Source organism: Cricetulus griseus, chromosome 2 (assembly GCF_003668045.3).
Source record: "Cricetulus griseus strain 17A/GY chromosome 2, alternate assembly CriGri-PICRH-1.0, whole genome shotgun sequence".
Lineage (NCBI taxonomy): Eukaryota > Metazoa > Chordata > Mammalia > Rodentia > Cricetidae > Cricetulus > Cricetulus griseus.
In genome coordinates, this window is record NC_048595.1 from 88,691,952 (window position 1) to 88,716,521 (window position 24,570).

At 41.1% G+C, this 24,570-nt stretch overlaps 1 pseudogene; it reads right to left on the bottom strand.

Moving 5' to 3' along the window:
• Positions 1-4,146: 4,146 nt before the first annotated feature.
• The window catches only part of LOC113834425, a 35,369-nt pseudogene continuing 14,945 nt past the window's right edge, over positions 4,147-24,570 (bottom strand).

Consider the following 24,570-nt stretch of genomic DNA (forward strand, 5'->3'; position numbering starts at 1 on the left):
TAAGGTTTTGATAGGATTGTGTTAATTATGTGTACTGATTTGGTGAGCTAAGGCATAAACCTGATATGTCTCTTCATTTATCTATATCCTTTCCAATATTTGTCACCAATGTGAGTTTTCAGTAACAAGTCGTACACATGTTCTGTTAGGTTTACAACTAATATTCTTTAACAATTTTAATGTTACTTTCCAGATGCTGCATCTTAAAGTTTAATGTCTATGTGTTCAAAATTAGTGTCTGGAAATGCAAGTGAAAGGCTAGTAGGATGGCTCAGGGGGTAAATGTGCTTGCCCCAAGCTTTATCATCTGAGTTTGATCCCCAGGCCCAGTTGGTAGTAGAGAACCAATTCTGCCTTCCACATGTGAAAACAAATTAACATAATAAAATAAGCAAATAAAGCAGTCATCTGAATGTCTCATCCACTTTTTAAGATAAACAAGGTAGAACACATTTTTTTTTTTTTTTTTTTTTTTTGAGTTTGAAGCCGTCTGGGTTACATGAAATTCTGCCTTTTTTGTTTTACACTTTTTTTTATTAATTTATTTTTTACATTCCAATCCCTGTCCCCCCTCCGTCCTCTCCCCCACTTTTGCCCTACCCCACCCCACCTCCCATCTGCTCCTTCCCCTAGGAAGTCTACTAAGTCTGTCCCATCATCTTGTTGAGGCATGACCAAGGTACCTCTCCAGCTCTCCACACTCCTGTGACTAGGCTGAGCAAGGTATCTCTCCATATAGAGATGGATTCCACTAAGTCAGTTTGTGCTTTAGAGTTAGATATTGGACCCACTGCCAGTGGTCTCATATATTGCCAACCATGCCATTGTCACCTATATTAAGGGAGTCTAGTTTGATCTTATGCAGGTTGTCGTGACCCGGCTTGTCTCAGCTTTAACCCACGACAGCTGGGTCACTCTAGTTCTACAACATGGAACTGAGAGCTCTCAGGGGGTGTGTGGACCTGGAAGCTTCCAGCAACCCAAAGGCGATAAAGATCAAACACAGGCATCTTGTCATCTTCAGAGAGCTCTCAGTTCCATGTTGTAGAACTAGAGTGATTTCTTTATTAGCCATCTTTTCTGGTGTTTCTTAACCATCCTGCCAATACCACGAGGGAACCATTTCTCTCTGTTCCCTCTCTGATCTGGCTGCTTGCCCCTAACTCCTAACCTTCCATTCTCACAAGTTACTCACACACCTCCAGCACCTCTCCCCAGGTGAGGGCCAATTTAGATGCTTAGGTGCATAGATATGCAAATTAGGAGGCATATTACCCTGAGGCCATAGTAAACAATAGTAGCCCTACTGGCATTAACAATACAATAGTGGGCCGGAGCTTTCCATGCTCCATGTTTAGTGAGGCCAAAATCTGGATCTCAAAATATTCCATAGCGGAAATACTTTGGTCCCCACAGCAGGTTCCCATTTGTTAGACTGGAATCAGTGATCTCTCACTAGCTCAGGTCAGCTGATTCTGTGGGTTTCCCCCTTCATGGTCTTGATTCCTTTGTTCATATTATCACTCCTCCCTTACTTCCATTGTACTCCAGGAGCTTGGCCTATTGGTTAGTTGTGGATTTCTGCATCTGTTTCCATTTGTTTCTGGAAGAAGGTGGTAGAGCACATCTTTAATCCCAGCACTCAGGAGACAGAGGCAGGTGGGCCTTTTGATTTCAAAGCCCATCTGATCTACATAACTGAATTCTAGGCCATCCAGAACCTGTGATATTCTGTCTTAAATACGCGTGCATGTGCGTGCACACACACACACACACACACACACACACACACACACACTTTTTAAGAGTACTGGAGAAATGACTCAGTGGTTAAGAGTACTCAATGCTCTTAGAGAGAACCTGGGTTCAGCTCCCAGCAACCACATGGTGGCTCACAGCCAGTTATTACTCCAATTCTAAGGGATCTACCACCATCTTCTGGCCTCCTCAGGTACCAGACATACCTGTGATGCATATAAGTACACACAGGAAAGCACTAATAAAATAAAAATAAATAAATATTTAAAATAAATAAATACGCAAATGTTGGCAATTTTTACACCTGTTAGCTCTGGGATTCAGGAGGATCGGTTTATTGAGTTTTTCTACATGAACAATTGTGTTATCTACAAATATGAACAATATTATTTTTCCTTCCAGCTGCTGTAGGTTTTATTTTGGTTTCTTACTTCTTACATCCATCCTTATTGCATTATATTGTTAGACCCCTGGAAAACTCAGATATCCGGGGTCCCAGGCCACGACCTCGGTCACCCCAATCACCAGGCGGATTCGAGTGCTTGATGCAAACTGCACGAGGCTTTATTGTAATTTAACGAGCTAACCCCATGTTAGCTCGGGTCTTTCACCCACCCACCATGGCAGATGGCTAGCAAAAGACAGTTCCTAGGGCCTCCCAAGAGATCTTATAGGGCAGCGTAAGGGGAGTGTCTAGGGGTACGCACAGCCTCACTATTGGTGTGCCTCCAGGCTTGGAGGGCTTGCTCTGTGTTGATTGGCCAACTGGTTGTTATGGCCCATAGGCCCTCCCAGGGTGGTTGCTATGCTCTCTATGTCATTGCTGTGTGCTTGTCCGTAAAGCACACCCAGGGTCATAAAGCATAGCGCCACCAGCTAACTTCTGATTGGTTCCTTGTCACGAGGCAGTCATCTGACTTTCTAGTGACTAACTAACTTCTGATTGGTTCCTTGTCAGGAGGCAGGCATCTGACTTTTTAGTGACTAAGACAAGGTCATAGAGCACGTGTTCGGCCGTTATGGCTGCCAAAAGGGAAGCTGGTCCCTTCAGTATTCATGGTTTGCTTCTAGTCATGGTGTGAAATTGTTCATCCTTTTCAGTATAATGTTAATTATTTTTTGTAGACGGTTAACCAGTTTGAAGAAATCCCATTCATACCTAGCTTACTAAGCGGTGTTTCTTTTGTTGTTGTTGTTTTGCTTGTTTGTATTTGTGTTGGATTTGTTAAAAACAAGAAATATTTCATTTCTCATAGTGCTGGAGATCAGAAATCTGATAGCAGTCCTTTAAAATTAACTTTTATTGTGCATATAAAAAAGTGGGCTTCGTTCTGACATTTTCACACATATATACCATATACTTCCATTACTCCCCTCTCCAAAGTAGGCCCCCTGATACTTCCATATCTCCTATACTTTCAAAAATGTCTAGATGGTATGTATGAACGACAACATGTGATTGTTGTTCAAATAATAATTTTAACTATGTAAAGATGCGTTACATTTGTTTATGCTGCAGAATATTACTTTAACTATGCAAAGGTGTGTTACATTTGTGCTGCATTTGTTTAGTTATGTAAAGATGTGTTGTATTTGTTTCATCTTGCCTGCCTGGTTGGTCTAATAAAGAGCAGAACAGCAGTACCTATGCAGGAGAGAGATAGGCAGGGCTGGCAGGCAGACAGAATAAATAGGAGAAGTCTAGCTAAAAGAGGGAGAAGAGGGAAAAGAGTGGGAGAAGAGAATGAGGGAGAAAGAGAGAGACACACCTGGGGTCAGCCAGGTAACTACCAGCTAGCTAGATGGAAGACATATAGAAGGAAAGAAAGGTAAAAAGCCTCGGGCAAAACATAGATGAAGAGAAATAGTTTGAATTATAAGAGCTAGCAAGAAGCCAGCATAAAATAAGGAATATTCATAAGGAGTATTCATAATGAATAAGAGGTCTCCGTGTTATGATTTGGGAGCTGGATGATAGCTTGAAAAGAAAAGGCTTGGTACATGTGATATGTGTCTCTTGGAGTCCGACTGATAGTACTTAGTATGATGATCTCCAGTCCCAATTATCAATTTACTGTGAATTATGTAATTGTACTTTTTCAGCTGATTAATATTCTATTGTGTGTCTATCACATATTGCCCTTTTTTTCTAGTTAGAAACATTTCATTTAAATGTGCCAAATGAAAACCCACATTTTCAGGCCATAAGACATTAATACATTCAACAAAAACAGTATTTTACTGCTCTGAGTTGCACAGAGTAATAGTCCAGATCCATTTTTCTTACATGGTTGAAGATCCTTCCTAGGTTACATTGTACAGACTTAACAAATCCCTTACAATAGTTTAAACAAAACAACTTTTCTCTAAAGGGTGAACTTGAGACCGTCAGTTGGGTCTTTCAGGACTTGTAACTATGCAAAGTTGTGGTCTTGCTGATAGGGAATGGCTTGTTTTAGGTGATACAGATCTGAATTTTGATCAGTTGCTTCTTGGTTGTGAAATAGACCTGGATCTTGATCTAGACCTTGAGTGGGGATTCAGTCTTTTTCTAGGTCCTCTGAGAGAAGCTGACCTTGGGATCTACAAGGAGACACAGTCCTTGAATGTGGAGGAGGTGGTGATGTTGACCCCCTTCCTGGACTCCTGCTGTGTGAGTGTCAGGACCTCTGTATGGGGTATGAAAGCTACATCGTGCCCTGCTTCTTCTTTCTTCTTCGAGGGCTATAGAGATAACAGTCATAAGCATAATGTCCCTTTTCACCACACTTTATCATTAGGATCAAAGTGATGTTGGGCAGTTGCCTATCAAAATGAGATCTCTGGGGCATGCCTGTTGAGAGTTCAATACTTAGTGGAGAACCACAAATCACCTACCCATCCAATCTTCTGCATCCCTGGGATCTTCTGATTCCACAAAGGCAAATTCCAGAGGATTTCTGGCAATCCATACTGTTCTTAAGGGCCCGTGGTAACTGAAAGCCCTTTCTAACACTACTTTCCCAGTGCCAATTCCCAGGTTACCAAAATATTCCTTGATTTCTCTTCCATTGGTCTCCTAATGGGACTAGCCGGCATACTCAACTCCAGCGCAGCGGACACAGCTCAAGATGCAGGGAAGCTGGTACACACCCTTGCTCAACAACCTTCCTGGCGGCACTCCTCACATTTTACCTTTTAAGTCAGGAATCAATGTTGGATTTTGTAAAACACCTTCTTGTTTCATGAATTTTCTTTAACCTTTTCAAGTGATCCACTGTATTGAATGAGCAAATACTGAGCAAGTCTTGTATTTCTTGGAATAAATCTACTTGCTCTTTGCACACAATTCTTTTAATATATTTTATTTCATATATTTCTATATAATCTATATGTTCATATATGAATTCTATTTGCCAATGTTTTGTTGAGGACTTTGTCAGCTGTATTCAGAAGGACTCTCTTTTATATAAAAGCTTTGTCTGATTGTGGGTATCAGGGCAGAACTTCATACCCTGATTGGAGGGGAATCCCTTCATCTGTTTTCTGAAAAAGATCATGTAAGATTGACGATGGTTTTCTTTATATACTTGTTAGAATGTTCCAGAAAACTATCCAGGTTGGAAAATTTCATTTTTGATTAAGACTATGACTTCAATGTCTCTAATAGTTATAACATCATCCAAAGTATTTCTCGGTGGTCATTCTGTAGAGGTACATGACTTTCACACATGCAGTGTATTTGCAAGATCATATCATGGTATATGAAGCTATTTTTAACATCACCATATTGTCATTTCAGTTATTGTAATGTTTAATCCTGGTATTGACAATTTGTCTTTTTTATTTTTAGTGTTGTCAGAGGTTTGTCAATTGGATGATTTTTTTTTTCATGAGAGCATCTTTGATACATTACTTCTTCATTACTGTTTTTGTTTTTAATTGTTTGGTTCCTATTTTTCTCAATTTACTTTCTTCTGTTTTTTAAAGGGTATTTATTTTATTATTTTAATTGTGTGTATGGAGATGATATGCACATGAATCCTAGTGCCCCTGGAGTTGGAGTTACAGACAGCTGTGAGCTGCCTGCCATGGGTGTTGGGAGACAAGCTCAGGTCCAGGGCGAGAACTACCCACTGTTAGCTGATCCATCTCTCCAGCTCGTTTTGTTTTGATTTTGCTCCTTTTTCCCTTGATAGGAAAGCTTAGATGTGGGAGCTGCCTTGTCATCCATCCGTCCTCTTTCCTAGCTTGAGCAGGTGATGTTATAAAGTTCCCTCTCAGAGTGGCTGGTGTTGGGTCAGAGATTTTGAAATACTGTGTTTTTATTCTCATTCATTTCCCCTTAGACTTTTTAATCAGCCTATGAATAACTTAGAGATATTTGTTTAGTTTCATGTGTTTGGAGATTTTTACAGTTGTCTTTCAGTTATTCATTTATAGCTTGATTCTATTGTGGTTACAGTTCATATCATTTCAATCATTCTAAATTTGTCTAGGTTATTTTATAGCCCAGGATGTAGTCTATTTTGAAATATATTGCATGGACCTTTGGAATCTTATGCACTGTCTTTTGGTAGATTCTGTCAGTTAATGCTGTGTGAGTGTGTGTGTGTGTGTGTGTGTGTGTGTGTGTGTGTGTGTGTGTGAGAGAGAGAGAGAGAGAGAGAGAGAGAGAGAGAGAGAGAGAGAGAAAGAGTACACATGTGGGTATGTGTTGATTCTGATGTTTATTTATTTATTTATTTGGTTGTTATTCTTTAAACTTACTGATTTTTTCCATCTAATTGTTCTATTAATTGTTGGAATAGGGCCATTGAAGTTTCAAATATAATTGTGTCTTCGTGAGTCCATTTTCATTTTTTGTTTGTGGGGGGGGGGTGTGTGTTGAGACAGGGTTTCTCGATGTAACCCTGGCTGTCCTGGAACTCACTCTGTAGACCAGGCTGGCCTTGAACTCAGAAAGATCCACTTTCCTCTGCCTCCTGAGAGTTGGAATTAAAGGTGTGTGCCACCTCTGTCTGACTTTAATTCACATATTTTAAAGTTTGTGTTCTCTCCCTTTCCCTCTCCCTACTTCTCCTCTTTAGTCTTTATTTTACCTCTTTTTCTTTTGTTTTTATTCATGAATTTAGTGTTGTGGTCTTCTTGGCAAACTGACTGTTTTACCATAAAATAGTGCCCCATTCTGTCTCTGAAAGTTTCCTTTGTCCCGAAATCTACTTTAATATTAATACATCATCTCCTGCTTTTCTTGGATTAATATTTCTCTCCTTTTGCTTTCCACTTGCCTGTTATACTTGAAGTGAGTTTCTTTGAAGCAGCATGTAATTGGGTCATGTTATTTAATCAAGCCAAACCATTCCTGCATTTTAATTGCTAAACTTAGATCATTTATCATTGGTATAACTGTTGATACGGTAAGAGTGCCTGTGGATTTTATTTTTTGGTTTTACAGAGACTGTGACAGCAGGCACAACACCTGCCCAGGTTCAAACCCTATCTGTTCAAAATCCCCACAGTGACAAGGGGAAGTGGACACAAAATCCCACCAGTAACCAATAAGCTATTTGCAACTGATACCTGATGAGAAAAGAAAAACCACTTTTCTCCAGTGGAGTGTCATTGCATGTATCAACCACATCCAGGACAGTCAGCTAGCTGACACATAGTGGGATTTATGTTTTTTGTTTTGTTTGTCTTACTATTTTTTAAAGTTTGTTTTGCTTTTTTTTTTTTTTTTGAGCAAGACTGTGAAAGAACATGAAGTTGGGCGGTTACAGAAGTGGAAAAAATATGGGAGGAGTTGGGAGAGGGGAAAGGATATGATCAAAATATATTTTGTGAAATATTTTACATAAAAATAATTCTTAAACAGCTTTTTTGGTTTATTTTTCTGTACTCTTCTTGTTGTTTTTCTTTAAGTTACTTGAACTGCTATTTGATTTCAATTTTAAAACTATAATACTTGGAGTGGAAGTCTATGCCTTTGCTGGTGTGTGAGCTAAAGGTAGTGTGTGGGCTTGGAGGTGGTGTGTGGGGTTGAGGTGGTGTGAGGGCCTGGAGGTGATGTGAGGGCCTGGAGGTGGCGTGTGGGGCCTGGAGGTGATGTGAGGGCCTGGAGGTGGTGTGTGGGGCTGGAGGTGGTGTGTGGGGCTGGAGGTGGTGTGTGGGGCTGGAGGTGATGTGAGGGCCTGGAGGTGGTGTGTGGGGCCTGGAGGTGATGTGAGGGCCTGGAGGTGGTGTGTGGGGCTGGAGGTGGTGTGTGGGGTTGAGGTGGTGTGAGGGCCTGGAGGTGTGTGTGGGGTTGAGGTGGTGTGAGGGCCTGGAGGTGGTGTGTGGGCTTGGAGGTGGTGTGTGGGGTTGAGGTGGTGTATGGGATTGAAGGTGGTATGTGGGTTCTCTATGGGGTTGCCTGGAGCACAGTGCTTACTGTCTGAAAGTTCTTGTAGGGCTCTCCTTTCCAGGTTCTTTGTCTAGATGTCTGGCTCTGGCTGCTTCTTCAGTGCATGTCTGGATTGACAGTTTTTTCAGCTCCAAATCTGGGATATGTAAAACTCCAGGAACACACCACATGCCATTCCTGGCAGTCCAGAAGTTCTTAACTATACTGTTTTCATCTCTTTCAGAATGTTCTTATATTTGTTTTACATATAAATTCTAGTGTTTCAGTTATAAATATTAGAAAGAATTTGGGATCATCAGTCTACTTCATTTTTCTAAATGCAAATGTCTTCCCTAAGCAGTTGTTTTTAAAGTGGTGTTAGTAGATTGTTGTTGTTTTTGAATATCTTGTATTAAAAATCTAGAGCTAAAAATATAAAGGACTGTCCCAGTAACATCTAGGAAAATTAGCCTGGAGTTCTCCTCTCTTTTTTGCCTAACCCCTTAATTCCAGGGGCTCCTACAGAGCTTTAAAATCATCCCAGACTTTTCAGTGCACAAATTGAGAAGCATGCCTTAGAATCTCTCTCTATATCTCTAGAAGAGAGAGGCAGGTAGGGAAAAAAGGTGCTCTGACTGCCCTGGATTCTTCTCTTTCCACTCACACCAAGCTCTCCAAAGATGAGGTCTTGCTCTCCCATACCCCAGTTCCTGATTCTGTGCCCAGTATAGCAGGGGTCATTGTGTGGGCCAAATGGATACATGAACTTGAAGGCATTTTCAGACTCTATGAGATTCTGTTTATGTCTAAAATAAATCCAGGTGTGTTGTCTTGGCAAGGGTTAGTAAAATCTACATGCTTGGGCCATGCTGTTTAATGAACTAATAGTGGCACCATTCCACCAAAAGTGTGTTGATTACCAATTCTCTGGCAACGAGTAAATATCCAGGCAACTCTACGGAGTGTGAGTTTGGGAATGATCCTCCTATAGTTTTGATCTTCACAGGGTGCTCAGTGTCCATTATGGTGGTGGATCCCCCAGGGAGGTGCTGTTAAGGGGACCATTAAGAGCAAGTTTAGAAGAGTTGGCTGAGACCACAGAGGTGTGTATTTGAAGGGCTTTGGACCCTACCCCCTTTCTATCTTTTATTGGTCAGCTATCAGGAAAACTGCTTGGCTTGACCACACCCCTCCAGCAATCACTATTGGTCATCCTCACCCGAGGCCCCCAAAGGAACAGCACCAGTTAATCATGGGCTGGGACCTCCAAACCTGTAAGCCAAAGTACATCATCTCTCTTTATACATTGATTACTCCAGGCATTTTATTTTAGTGACGGAAATCTGGCAAGCTGAGCCTCATCAACGTTTTATCTGCACTTACATGAAGATACAGAGAGGCGTTTTTCATTTGCATGGGTCCTATAGTACTAAGTGTTTTCTAAAGAAAGAAAGGGAGGGAGGGAGGGAGAGAGGAAAGAAGGAAGGAAGGAAGGAAGGAAGGAAGGAAGGAAGGAAGGAAGCCATCTCTCTCAGGATTCAGTCATTAAGATTTTGGCCAAGGAAATGAGACCCTTGGTCTAGTTCCTGGCTGAAGAGAAAGTCTCTGATGGAAAATTTTGGAATTGGGTCTCAGTAGTTGAGCACTGGCTGCTCTCCCAGAGGTTCTGAGTTCATTCCCAGCACCTACATGGCAGCTCACAACCATCTGTAACATGGAATCTGATGCCCTTTTCTGGTATGGAGACAAAACAGCCATACACATAAAATGAATGAATAATTAAAATACATAAATAAATCTTTTAAAAAAGAAAAATTTGGATTCAAAAATATCTTGAAAGACTGTATTGTTATAAAGATTTAAAAAAATTTTTTTCTTCAGAACAAAAACAAAAGCCATTCTCTCCCTTAGGTTAAAAGAAGCCTGTCCTGGCAAGACAGGAACACATCTGAGATTTTCCATTTACCTCAGATTTAGTGAGAGCCTGTTAATGATTTAGTTCTTGACAAATTGTTGTTGTGAGGCTTTACTTTGTATTTAAAATGAGAGTGCCAAGGAAATAGGCATATCGGAAAGTAAGTGTGGTGTAGAGGAGGTTCCCAGGACACACGCATGAATGACCTCGCTCAGGTAAGGGTGAGAAAGGACTAGAGACTATGAATGTGGGCACTTTACGCAATGCTCTCATTTCTTCCTCAAAGTGAGCATGTATAAAGATACTGGTTCCAAAGCTGGCTGCAAAAACACCTCCCACTCTCTGTCCATTTCCTACCTGGCACTTCTTATACTGGGGGTCTGCAGTCCTTCTTGAGTATGGGTGGGTTTGCAAATATAGAAGTTAGCTTGGTGATGTTCAATAGTAGGTTACAGAAGGCAATATGGCTTCTCCATGGTTTTGTTCAGAGGTTCATGCTTAGACCTCAGCCACCATGCTGTGAGGACTTTCAAGAAGCCATATGGAGAATTCTATGTAGGTGTCCTAGCCATGGTGAGAGCCGACCTCTCAGACTTACCTGAACAAAGACCTTCAAGTATTCCAGCTCTTGGTGACGGAGTCACCCGTAACCTTTTTCATCTTGTTAAGGGTGTAGACATTATATGTGCACAATTCGATGTTAGTGTGCTCTTTTCAAACCCACAGAATCCATAAACAGAAAGAAATGGCTATATTTTCATGCTACAAGAGCTGGATGGTTTCTTAGAAGTAATAATACTGAAACATCCTCTAATATAGACTCTATATCTATATCTATATATCTATATCTATATCTATATCTATATCTATATCTATATCTATATCTATATCTATATCTATATCTATATCTATATCTATATCTATATCTAGTAGGATAGTTTTCCTAATTATTTCTGGTCAATTATGTGACCAGAAGTCATCTAAACAACAGCGTTAATTTTTCTCACATAGCAAGCAGTCTGCAGGCAGGAAGTTCCAGGGTGATGTAGCAGTTCAGTCATGTTACACTTTACCCCCATCTGCTTTTGGGTGTAAAGTGTCTCACGTGTTCTCAGGAACCATCCAGAAGTCTGAAAGGAGACAGGAACTTATCTGCTGTCAGTAGTGCTGATTCTTTGCCCAGGCTTGCTTTGTACTGAGGAAGCTTTAGAAACTGGTCTTGACTCTCTGGTCCCCCTCCCCCACCTCCCAAGTTCCTGCATTCTAGGCCTGTACCTCCTAGCCAGTTTTCTTATAAACCAGACCCAGTGCTGCACAGACCCTGTTTTCCAGTAGACACCACTTTCTTTGAGCAAAGTTGTCCCACCCTTGGTGTCCAGGTTGCTTTGACATTTGAAGGGATGATGGGTCCAAGTTTGAGCTGGTGACAGGAAGGGCCCCATGTATGCGCTAGGATTTACGCTTGCACACACCTCCCTTGTGGTCTTTCATGGGAAATCCTGCAAGCCTCTCAGATCTTATAGGCACAGAGCGCCCCACTTTGCTTTAGCTGCAGAACTTAAAAACTTTAACATCCTCCCTATGTAGTCTCTACCACAGGAGGATGGCTTTGTTCATAAGGAAAGAAAAGGGAAAGGAAATGGCTATTGGGTAGGCGACCTCCTTTTTCTAATGAAAAAATAAAAGGAGACATATAGATTAGGTTGTAGGAAGATGGCCTGGCCAGTAAAGGACAGATCTCAGCACTGTCAGTGGGAAGATGTCTTGTCTTGCATGGCCAAGGCATTACAATATGTTAACTGACTGGAGGTTCAGCCATTTCTTTCTTACATTTCTTCCCTTGCTTGAAAATGTAAAGAAAGTTAACAAACTGCTCTAGAAGGATTCAAGAGTCTCATTCCTAATTGCCTCAGGTTCCTAAGGCCATGGGGCAATGACTGACACCTGTGTCACTGCTTTTCCTTTTATACCTCTCTCAGACATTCTAGTTGAAAATAGTCCTCTTCCCCCATTGTGCCTGACCATAATTCCCTCACAGCATTTCAATGAGGGGGTCACAAATGGCCTTCAGCTGATGCAAAATAAATTACCCATCGCTCCTGGGGCTCTGAGAGTATTACATGAAGTAGCAGGGAGCCATTTCTGGGGTTCTCTGGTGACAGACCCTGGCTTCCCTGAGACCCATTGGTCCTCACAAAGCTGACCCTCCTCCTGTTTGACCCATCGATGGCACAGGTGTTAAGGCTGATGAGATCGGGAAATCTTGGCACAGTTACTCCACGAGTCTTCAGAAGGATAGGGAATGACCAGGGAAATCAACACTGCTCAGCCATAAAAACCGTGAACTCCTTAAGGACACGCATCTGACAGAGGCACATCTGTGTTTAGAGACTGATGTTTGCTAGAATTGCATCAGCCCTGCCTGTTATCCCTGGAAATGACAATACCAGGGGTCCCAGAGTTGGCATTCAAACTACAGAAAAGCACAGTCATTGTTAATAAAGAAGTTGCTAGAGTCAGAACTCCATTTTTCTAGCAAATCCCTGTTATCTTCTTGGTGGTATCTGTGCTGACAGAATGGAATGTGCACTCCCTGGTCTGGCATTCGAGGCCCTTGATGATCTTGTTATAGATTGTAGATGGTTCATGGTCAGAAGTCCATAGCTAACCCACAAGCTTTTTAGGCCCAAAATTTCAACTCCCAATTATGAATTCAACTAGAATAACAGAACAAAACGAAACAAGCTCCCACATTCCCTAATAAGTCCAATGTAAGGAATTGCAGACAACTGGTGGTCTTCATACAGCCCTCAACTGGTGATTTTTTTTCTTGATTTTCTTTTTCTGGAGTTTGAAGCCAGGACTTTGTGCATGCATGGCAAGTGCTCTACCACAGAGTTACTGCCCCACCCCCAGCCAATTGTTTTTGAGATCATCTGTAAACCCCTGGGATTGCAGAAATATTTACAACTTAGCTTAACCTTTTTCCAGAAATATGAGTTGGATGATGTAAAATAATTGGCAAGATGGGAAGCTCAGAAAACCACACCATGGTGAAACCGTGTGGAAGGCCATGGAGAACGGAGCATAATCTAGGTGAGACTGCTTTGCCTTATGGATCTGCACCTGTGGGTCTTCCTGACCTAGAGTTCAACACTATTTGTTCTTCTCACACCTTTGGCTCATTGGAAGCTCACAGTACTTCTGCTCTTTGGAATTTTTAGCTGTGACTTTGGATTGGGTGAATCTGTCTGTATTTCCTGGCTTTCCTTTTTGAGACTCTCATAGCAAAGTCAGCCCCATTTCAGTAGCTATGAACACAAGAAATTCTTATTTTTACTAGAATATAGTCAAACTAGTCCCTGGCCAGTAGGCATTGAAAACTGTCTGCATTAATGTAGATTTAAATGTCTGCATTTACGTCAAATAGTCTCTATCTTAACTACTATGGGTCACAGGGCATTTGTCATATTTATTCAACTCCACTGTTTTGGTACCCACACAGCCACAGACAACTCATAAGTGAATAAATACGGCTGGGCTCTGATTAAAACTTTATTATTTATGGACACTGATTTCTGAATTTTGTATAATTCACATGTGCCATAATTCTTCTGAGGGTTTTTTGTTTTGTTTTGTATTTTTGTTGTTTTTCAAGACAGGGTTTAGTCCTTGGAACTCACTCTGTAGACCAGACTGGCCTTAAACTCAAGATATCTGCTTGCCTCTGCCTCCTAAGTCCTGGCATTAAAGGTGTGCATCACCACCAGGCTTCTTCTGAGTTTTTTTTTTTTAAACCTTTAAAAATGTAAAAGTGGGGGGCTAGAGAGATGACTCCGTGGTCAAGATAACTGGCTGTTCTACCAGAGGACCCAGGTTCAATTCCCAGTACCCCATGACAACTCAACTGTCTGTAACTCCAGTTCCAGAGGATCTGGTACCCTCACACAGACATAAATGCAGGTAAAATACCAATGCACAGAAAAATAAATAAATCTTTTCAAAAATGTGAAAGTAGGGGTTAGAGAGATGGCTTGGCTCTTAAGAGCACTTGTTGCTCTTCCTGAGGACCCAGGTTTGATTCCCAGCACCCACATGTCAGCTCACAATCTGTCTATGATCTCAGGTCTTGGGGATCTGATGTACTCTTCTGGCCTCTGCAGGTGCCAAGCACACATGTAATACACATACTGCATATAGTACATACAGACAAAACACTCAACACATAAAAATAAATACATCTTTAAAATATAAATGTGACTGGGTGTGTTGTTACACACCTTTAATCCCAGCAGCATATGGAAGGCAGACACAGGTGGGTCTCTGAAGTCTCTGGAAAGCCTGATCTACACAGCAAGTTCAGGCTCATCGAGGCTGCTTAGTTATCAAGAGCCTGTCCCCAAAAAGTTTAAAAACAAAACAAAAGGAAAGCAGGAGCTGGAAAGATGGTTTTGAGATAAAAGCACATACTACTCTTTCAGACAACCTGAATTTGTTTCCCAACACACAGGTTGGATGGCTCACAACTGCCTTCAACTCCAGCTCTAAAGGATCCAGTGCCCTCTTCTGGTCTCCATGGATCCCTACACTCACCCATGCACACACCCACTTAGATATATACACATAAACTTAATTTAAAATAAAATAAAATAAAAGTACAAAAGCCTCTCTGACTCCCAGACCATGCAGAGCAGAGGTGGCTGGATTTGGCCAGCCCTTGGTCAATGGCATTAAAGGAGAGAAAGAGAAAATCCAATCAAGTGGGCCCTTTTGAAGAATTGTTGGCAGATATAAAATTTCCCTTAGACCCCTCTCACTGATACATTATTTATGTAGTGTAGAGTAGTGATACATTATTTATAATTTATTAAAGTTTATCTGAGGACTCAGAGAGCAAAGTTAGCCTCAAGCTATAGACATCAGGCAGTGGTGATACATACCTTTAATGCCAGCAGCCAGAAGCTAGGAGGTGGTGGTACACACCTTTAATCCTAGGACTCATGATTAAGAGGTAGATAGATCTCTGTGAGTCTAAAGCCACCCAGATCTACACAAGATTGATCCAATTCTAAAGAAAAACAGTTCATACAAAGATGTTCTCAACACCTGGGATCACTAGCCTTTAGTCCCAGCACTAGAGATAAGAGCAAGGTCTTCAGGAGTCAGTATCAGGCATTCATTCTCCAGCCACTTTGAGGATGGGAGGAATTCATTCTCCAGCCACACTGAGGTTAAGAAGACATTGAAGTCTCAGGAGTCTTCAGCCATGATATGGAGAGGTTACAGTCTGAGGTTTTGTGGATCCAGGATTGCCTTTCATTCGGAGGTAGAGTAAGAGCTAGTGACCAGCTGCTTTGCTTTTCTGATCATAAGCTTGAAGCTTGAACCCCAATATCAGTCTCTGGGTCTCTTATTTGTCTGTTACAGACTAGTGCTCCAGAGCTAGGCTTCACTGCTGTCGTTTGCTTTCCAGTTTCTTCCAAGCATCAGTATCTCCTGGATGTGAGTCTGTGTAATATGAAAAAGCCAAAATGACCGATAAGAAGATTGGTTAAATGATAATTTGTTCACTCAAATTACATGAGTAGGAACAACTTTCTGTCCCCACATATCCTACAAATTTATTGTATGAACATCTCTGGGAAGTGAACATAGCATGTTTGTTATTAGCATATAAGGAGGATATAAGTGGATTTCACTTCACTTCTAAGGAAAAGGAAAGCACCAGGCAGTCTCACGTGCAATGGTAGGTACCCATCATCGGCAGATTCAGTGCTGCGCTGGGACTGGCTTCTGTCAAATCATGAAGGCTGATTATTAAATGTCCAAGAATTTGAGAGCCAGTTTGAAACTTTTTGGTTATTTTAAATCAACCCAGGTGGGAGTGCTTAATAAACTTGGTAAATGACATGGATCACATTACCATTTCCCTCCACTGCCACCAATCCTGAGAACTAGTTGTTAGACCATTGACAGTGCAGTGCTTTGTTTATGACACTCCTATGTGGGTACATTTGTGATAGGCATTGCTAATCATTCCCAGAAGGCTTGTCCAGTATAGCTAAATATAATTTAACATCTTTCTTCCCTCCTTCTCCTCTTTTCCCTCTTCCTTCATTACTTCTTTCCCTGCTTTCCATCCTTATATGCAGAGAATAGTCCTTGGTGATTCCCTGTGCCAGGCAGTAGGAATTGTGGAAGAAACAAAATACATACTGTACTGGCTAATTTTATGTGAAGTTGACACAAGCTAGAATCATCTGTGAGAACGGAACCCTAACTGGAAAAAAAAAAAAAGTATAAGATTTGGCTATAGGCAAGCTTGTAGGGTAGTGTCTTAGCTAGTCATTGATGAGGGAGGGTCCAGCCCATTGCAGTTGTGACCATTCCGGGCCTGTGGTCCTAGATTCTATAAGAAACCAGGCTGAGCAAGACCTAGAAGCAAGCCAGTAAGCAGCACTCCTCCACGGTCTCTGCATCAGCTCCTGCCTCCATGTTTCTGCTCTGTTTGAGTTCCTATCCTGACTTTCCTAAGTGATGAACAGTGATGTGGAAGCATAAATGAAAGAAACCCTTTTTCCTTCAGTTGCTTTTGGTCATGGTGGTTAGTCACAGCAATAGCAACCCACACTGAGATACATGCACTCCCTATTCTCATGGAATTGTGTTTTCACTGACGAGAAACACACATCTTGGGGAAAGTTTACTCACTTCTCAACACATAGGCAGCACTCCTGTGGTAGTCAGCACTAGTTGCTAAGATGCTTTCTATGGTTTTGCATCTCTAGGACTGCTTTACTCTGTGTGTGAGCCAAACTCTAGGTACCCATGGCAGCAACTATGGTTTCCCCATTTTCCTATTTGGTCAGGTCCTTACTTTCAAGGTGGGCCAGCTTCTTTCCCCCACTAATCCACTCCCCTACCTGTGCTCTCACTTGCCTAACACCATAGACTCCCTAACATGAATATCTTTTTTTGGGGAGATCTATACCATGGAATTCCGTGGAATTCATACAATGTAAAGGTCATGGTCCTTAAAGACTATGCTGTAAATCTTTATGTTCGTTCTTATACAGCCCAAAATGTCATGTGATACAGCTCTGAAAGCACTGAGAATCCTTCCTGTAGCTGATTTGTGTTGCTCCTCTGCCTTGTCTCACTGACAAAGAGGGAAAAAATGCATGGATGTTAGTGGAGAAAGAAAGAGGGAGGGGGGAGGAAAATGGAAGAGTCGAGAAAGAAAAAAAGACATAGAAGAGGAAGGGCATGGGATAAAGAGATGATTGGGAGTGGAAGATAGCTAACTTCTTGGCATGCTTGAAGACTATGCTGGTACAGCACCTCAGTGAAAATGTTTAATTAGTAATTGAATAAGTGAGCTTAAGGTTGAAAGTTAAAGTTTGTGTTGGACTCCAAAATGTGGAAAAAGAGGGCTGCTGAGCTGGCTCAGTAGGCTTGTTGTCAGACCTAATGACCTGAGTTTGATCCCACTTTGTGGAAGGAGTAAATCAATGCCTGCAAATTGTCCTCTGACCTCCACACACACCCGTGCATACGCCCACTCATACATAGGGGCACACAAGCAGACACACACAAATAATTGCATGAATGATTAGGTTAAGTATTTATGTTTTAATATAAAACTTGGAATAAGTGCTGAAGCTGTAGCTCAGTAGGTAGAGTCCTTTGTCTAGAACATACAATGCCTTGTGTCCAATCCTAAGCACTATATAAACTAGGTATGGTGGCAAATGCTTGAAATCTCAGCACTTGGAAGCAGGGGCAAGAGGACTATAAGTTCAATGTTTTCAACTACATAGTGAAATCTAAACCAGCTTGGGCTAATTAGGCCCAGTCTTAAAACAACAACAAAAGATGTGCTCTTGGAGATGTTCTAGTATTAAATGTCTACATCTGTGATAGACTTGAGAGTTCCAGCCAAGACATATCTCAGTGTGCAGAGCCATGCTGCCATAGATAAGAGCTGTGGACAAGTATTTGTAGCTTTATACTCATTTAAATGTACTTTCAAATGGGGCCAGTAATGCTTCCCATGAGGGTTTGTCACAAACATCCCCAAGAGACACCAGTCAAGTCACTTTTGCTTAGGCAATACTTTCATCAGTCAAATAAGGGAATTGAATCACATTCTGGGACAAACAATGCAAAAGTCTTCTTAATTGCACCAGACCAGCTTATGACACCAGTCTATTATGGAGACTCTGGCACTAGGACCAATCAATGTTTTGACTTCTGTTTTGCAAAAGAAAAAGGGAAATGAAAGTGGTTTGTGGCAGCTGTGGAACTATGTGTGTTTAATGCACACATAGTGAACCTGAACCTGGAAGTGGTTAAGCTGCTAAGTTTTATGTTAAATATATTTTATTACATTTACATATAATAACTTTTTAACAATAAGTTAGTTTTCTTAAAAAACTACCAGTTCTTTCTCAGATTTCTATTGTCTTTCTGTTAGAGAGTGGAGGCAAGGTGTCAGCTGAAGCACTCATCTGCTTTACAAGAGGGCTGCAGAGCTGTTGTGAGCTGGGAAGATGTGCTGAAACACCTTGCATCAGCACTGCTGAATGCAATGAGTTTTTTTTAAAAAGTAGTGTGTTTGCAGTCATAACCAGATAAAATCAGATCATACTAGATTAGGGTAGCCTTACAATGTAACTGGTATCCTTACAGGAGAGATGCAGAGAAAGAAGACAGGTGAAAATGACATCATGTTTAGCTTCATTTTCAGTTGTTGTGATAAAAAGAAAAAAAAAAATACCTGGACAAAGCAATCTTAGGGGAGACAGGATTTATTTCAGTTCATAGTTCTGGCTTACAGACCATCATAGCACAGAAATCATAGCATTAAGAGTTTGAGAGAGCTGATCACTTCACACCAGTAATTAGGAACAAAGGGCAATTTGTTTATTAGGGCAATAAATACAGGCATAACTCTACTCACTTGTCTTATCTACTATTAAACAGTTTAGGATCCCTGTCTAGAGAATGTTGCCACCCATACTGGGTGGGTTTTCCCACCTCAGTTAATATGATCAAGATTATCAAGATAGTCTAGATTAAGACTATCTCTCAATGAGACTCTTCCCAGGTTATTCTAGATTATGTCAATTTGACAATTAAGACTAACTATAGCACAAAAAATAAAAGACCCAGAGATGGATATTCAGGTTCAAGTTCCAAGCTGAAGATCAGAAAAGCAAAGCAGCCAGCCTCTGGCTCTTAACTCTACCTAAAACTGAAAGGCAATCCTGGCTCCACCAAACCTCAGACTGCTATGCTCGCCTCAAGGTGGCTGGAGAATCCTGAGACTTGATATCTTCCTATCCTCAATGTGGCTGGAGAATTAATGCCAGCTCTGAGACCCTGTTCTTGTCTTAAATACTTTTTATGAATCTTGGGATTAAAGGTGTAAAGATCACCATTGTCTGATCTTCATAGCTTGAGGCTGACTTTGCTTTCTCAATCCTCAGCTAAGCTTTAATAAATCATAAATAATGTATCACCACAACTAAACATCACATATACAAGCCAACAAATGAGAGGTTTCAGGAAACCACCAGAAACAACAAGAAGGAAAAGCATGCAGCCAAGGATGGGTACAAGGGCAGCCCAATACAAAATCATAAGCTCACTTAAAACAATATGGGATTTTGTTTTGTACCTCAACCAAAATCTTTGTCCTTGTAGTCAACAATGACAGCATCATGCCATAATGTCAAAAGGTTGGACTGCCTGCTTTTGAGGGAGCATATTACCAATTTAACTGAGCTCCTAAAATGTGAGTAGATAAATTTCTGTTGTTTCAGATCACCTAGTTTGTGGTAGTATGTTATACTAGCCCAAGAAATTAACATTGGTGCCAACAAGGATGGGGACTTCCTTCCATTGCTTCCTAGGATGTGGTTTTTTTTTTTTTTTTTTTTTTTTTTTTTTTTTTTTTTTTTTTTTTTTTTTTTTGCGAAAGGTATAGGCATTCTGACCAAACAGTGTCCTCCTGAAGATGTATGTATGCATGTGTACTCATTTGTATATACACAGGGATATTGCCATTGCAGCTTGCAGTCATTCTATATTGAGTTACAGGAGGTAGAATTAAAGGCGACCTATATGCCAATAAGATACAGTGGCAGCACCTGTCTCAGTTTCAAGTGGACATCCCACAGTGGAGTGGTTTAACTGTTCCTTTAATAGAAAGGCGCCCTTTGCAACAGTGGGCTTGAATGTAGACAAATGAGACTTAGTTCCATGCTTTGGGGAGCTTAGAGTTTCAGAAAGGTATTGAGATACCAACAATTAAATCAACTAAAAGGCATAACAAGTCTATGTCATCAAGGAGATAGAAAATAGCCCAAGAGTATGTGTGATTATAACTCTCCAAGAGGCTCTCTGGGAAAGGAGAGCTCTTCAGTGAATCCCTAGGAACACAAGGGGGCAGAAATGGCCATTCAGGCACAAGGAGAAAGTAAATCAAATGCAAGCCGGGATGTGTACCAAGGCTCAGAAGAGTCAATGAATTCATTCTGAGGACAGGGAGGCATTGGGGTCATGCTAAAGCCTCAGGTTTATGACAGGACCCAGTAAGACAGCCATCTGCAAGATAAGGACAGAGGCCTGAGAAGCAACCAAACTGACAGAGACTGCAATCTTGGACTTCCAGCCCAGAATCAAGAGGAAATAAATTTCTGTTGTGTAATTCATCTCCTCAGTGGCATTTTATTATGGCAACTCTAGCATATTAATATGCTTGAGACATGATTGTAACATAGTTAACATGATATGATACAGGGGGGGGAACTCAAGTGTCAGGCAGGCCTTAAAAGTATCTAAGCAGAAACAGCATCAGAGCTGGGCCTTGGGTAAAGATGATGGTGGCTGGGCTTAGTATGAATTGTGAGCATTGAGAGCAACAGGGGGACTGGAAAAGCAGCTCTCTTTGTGAGTGTCGCAGCTCACTGTGTGACATTTTGTTCTTGGGAGATTTACCTCTTCATATAAGATTTGGAATCCACAGAGAAAGCTCACAAAGCAAATGTAGCCCTCAGGAATGGAATTGGAGTTGGGTGTGTTGGTGGCCCGTCTTATCCCCATGCTTTGGAGATAGAAGCAGAAGAAGCCTCTGGGGGGTGTGCGCATCTTCAGCCCCACAGCAAGATGGAGGCCAGCCTGGGCTACTCGAGGCCCCATCTCAATAACAACAACAACAAAAATGAAGTTGAAAACAAAAGGAATTCTTGCTAGCTGCTTTCTTTTGCTTTTAGTATCTTCAGTAGTCATCAGTAAGTGTCAGGGGAGTGTTAACAAGATGTCAGAACAATGGTTCCAAGGCATTTTGTCATCAGTTCTTGATTTCTAGCTACTGAACAGAATTGCTGTAAGTTAATTAAGATGGTGTGGGTTCATACCACCTACAAAATCCACTGAAGACCACAGTCTCAAAGCTCCAAAGGACTTAAAGATGGGATCTTCAGTAACAATAAATTTCTATTTGCACTAGACCCCATTGACCAGAAATGACATACAAAATTTCCATCAGAGAAAATGGAAAGAAAAACAACCCAATGGATTCCATGGCGAAATATATAATCTAATAATGTTTTGCCTGTGGCAATAAATATTAGTGTGAATTTAAAAATTGTTTTCTGTGCATACTGTAGAAATTGCAGCAAAGAAGTAGAGTTCTAACTTAATGTTTAAATTAGGTCAAAGATGCTATGAATGATCAGAAATGACCACACATAGAAGATCCTATGTGTGCCTTTTTCTGGCCATGGATTGCTTGTTGATGGTCTGGATAAAGCCTTTTATCACCAACCTGGGAACATGCATGACTTGCAGAAGGGATGAACTGACTTGTCTGCAGTCAACGTTGAATGCTAACACAGCTCATTCACTGGGAGACTGAATAGCCAGTGCTTTACTACAGTTGGTTTGTTTGTGAGTTCTACGTGTACTCCATAACAGATCTTCATTCTGAGCTACACAGGAAGGAATGGGGCTTCAGTTTAGATGGGTTCACCTAAAAATGCTACACCACACAAAAAAATGTCAAGTCAGTAGACAGTCGACAGGAGTCCCTGTGATGGCTGGATCAGCTCCATTAGAATTTAACCAGCATATCAGTCCTTCCTTGCCCTCTTTTCTGATTACCTCCAAGCCCCAGAGAATGAACTGATTACAACAGAATTTGTGAACAATGTCGTCTTCACTGAAGACAGCATAAGAAACACAGAGCAAAAGGATTGTCCCGTCATTCATTCTCAGCTTGAATGCCAAGTTCCGACTTCATTGGCCTCTGTCCTATTACCTAACCACCAGGTGTTCTCTTCTATTCTCTGCACCAATAGGAAGGTCACTCTTCTCCCTTCTCACAGTTCAGTCTCTTCTAGCTGCTACTTCCAGAATACCTGCTTTAGCTTAGTAAGCCAGAAGCCGGGACCAGCACCTTAGAAAGTTCATGAGCTCTTTGTACTTGACCATGTCTTTTGGACCCGTTCACAGCATTTCCTTACAAAAGACAGAAATGTTCGATGGTAAATAACTCCTGTTCCCTGATCATTGTAGGGGTGATTTATGAGCAAAACAGATGCTGCCCAAGATCTGTGGTAGACAAAAGCATGCGAATGTGCACAAGAGGGAAGGGCAGTCAGCAAAGTCTTTGGCTGGGCTTCTGTGTGCGCCTCCGTGTCACGGGTGGCTGTTTAATTAAGACCATCTGGCTCATTCAGCAGTAGCTAACACAAGGAAATGCTTAAAGGACTTGTTTTCTGATATTAAATATGACTTTTGAAACCCAAATAGTTCTTATTATTAAGCCTCAGATCAAAGGACAGTGTAATTAATATTTGTAACAGAACTGTAACTAGAAAAGCATTCATCAATGAGTATGTTATCCCTTCTTTAGATCAGCTTATGCATCATGTATGTGTACATGATGACGGAAAAATAGAATGCACTTGTGTAGGGGGGCAGAAATAATGGCACAACCCTTTCTTGGGCTTTGCCTTATGTGAATGTAATATACAGCGTGCATTTATGTGTGGATTTTTTTTTTCACAACAGTACGTTACATTTCTCCATCTTTCTTACTGTTAATTATTTTGAATATTGTGGCTTCAATTATTTTTCCTAAAAACATTCTTGTCAACAGATAGACATTCAGGGAAAAACAGTCCTCATGGATCTCTTGGTAAATTAATACCACTATATGACAACTTAAACCCTCTAATAATTCTTTGGATAATTCCTAAATTACTTGAAGAACTGTATCCTGGGCAATAAATCTGAAGAACAAAATGAACATGGTTTTGTGGGAGGGACTAGCTGCAGAAAATAGGCATCTAAAATGAGGTAGAAAAATGGCAAAAGCTTTTAGACAACCATTAGCTATCCTCATGGAGAAATAGATTAAAATGTCTGCAAGAAATAGAAATGTTAAATACTCTAATTTTGCATCGAGTATGTAATTTCTTTTTTGTTGTTTTGTTTTATTTTGCATTCAACCAGTTGGAACCTGCAAAATAATACAGCACAGATTTCTTTTTATTGGTCCTATAATACTTCCCCTGAACAATTATGTGTATGATTCAGGGGACTGTCACAGCCAAACTGATGTCTTCCCTTGGGATTAGAAGGAACAATTGCCCTTCCCCATGGGGTGGCTCTAAAAGCAGAGTCTAAAAGCGCAGCCCATTGATGGATGGCAGGAGCTCTATGGAGTGTGCCTCCCTTTGTGGCTGGGCCAGGGAAGCTGCAGATTTGGGCCAAAACACTTCCTTCCAAATGGCCAGCACATACATGGGCCTGCTGCACAGCTCTAACCAAAGAGGAGAAATGGTGTCACAGCTTTTTAAGCACTTGTGTAAGATTCCCTAAGGGTTTTATTTTTAATGTGTTAATGGCTCCCAGTTTGTTTCAGTCCACCAGGTTTTCATGTGGTTAAATGAACAAAGCAAACCAAGAAGCACAGAGTGTAATTTCAGATCTATAATGTGTGGAAAAGAAATATTTCACTGTTTTAATTGTTCCCTAAATATCTACTTTGCCCTCTCTTCGGAATCACTCTTTCACCTCCCGATTTTCTCATGTCCATAGGTTTGAAAAGTTGTGGGAAATGAATCTACTTCGTAAGCATCCAGGGTCAAGTTTGAACCCCTGGGGGAAGTACCTGAAATGTCCTTGTGGACTACCAACTCTATGGTTGGCATCTTCTCTGTAGAATGGGACTAGTTGAGATCTCAGGGTACTAATTAGGACTGAATGATGGATGATGAAATGTCGTCCTGGGAAAGACATAAAGATTAGAAATATGAGGTTCAGGAGCAGCCTGGGTTCAACCACCCTCTCATGTATTACCAACCATAAAGTCCTGCATACCTTACTTTTTTGTACAAAGTAAGTGGGTGGGGGAGACAGGCTGAATGTGAATTTTCTTTGTGGGCAAGGATGATGTCAAGCTCCTGATGTTTCTGCCTCTGCTTCCTGAGTGCTGGGAATACAGGCATTTGCCACGATA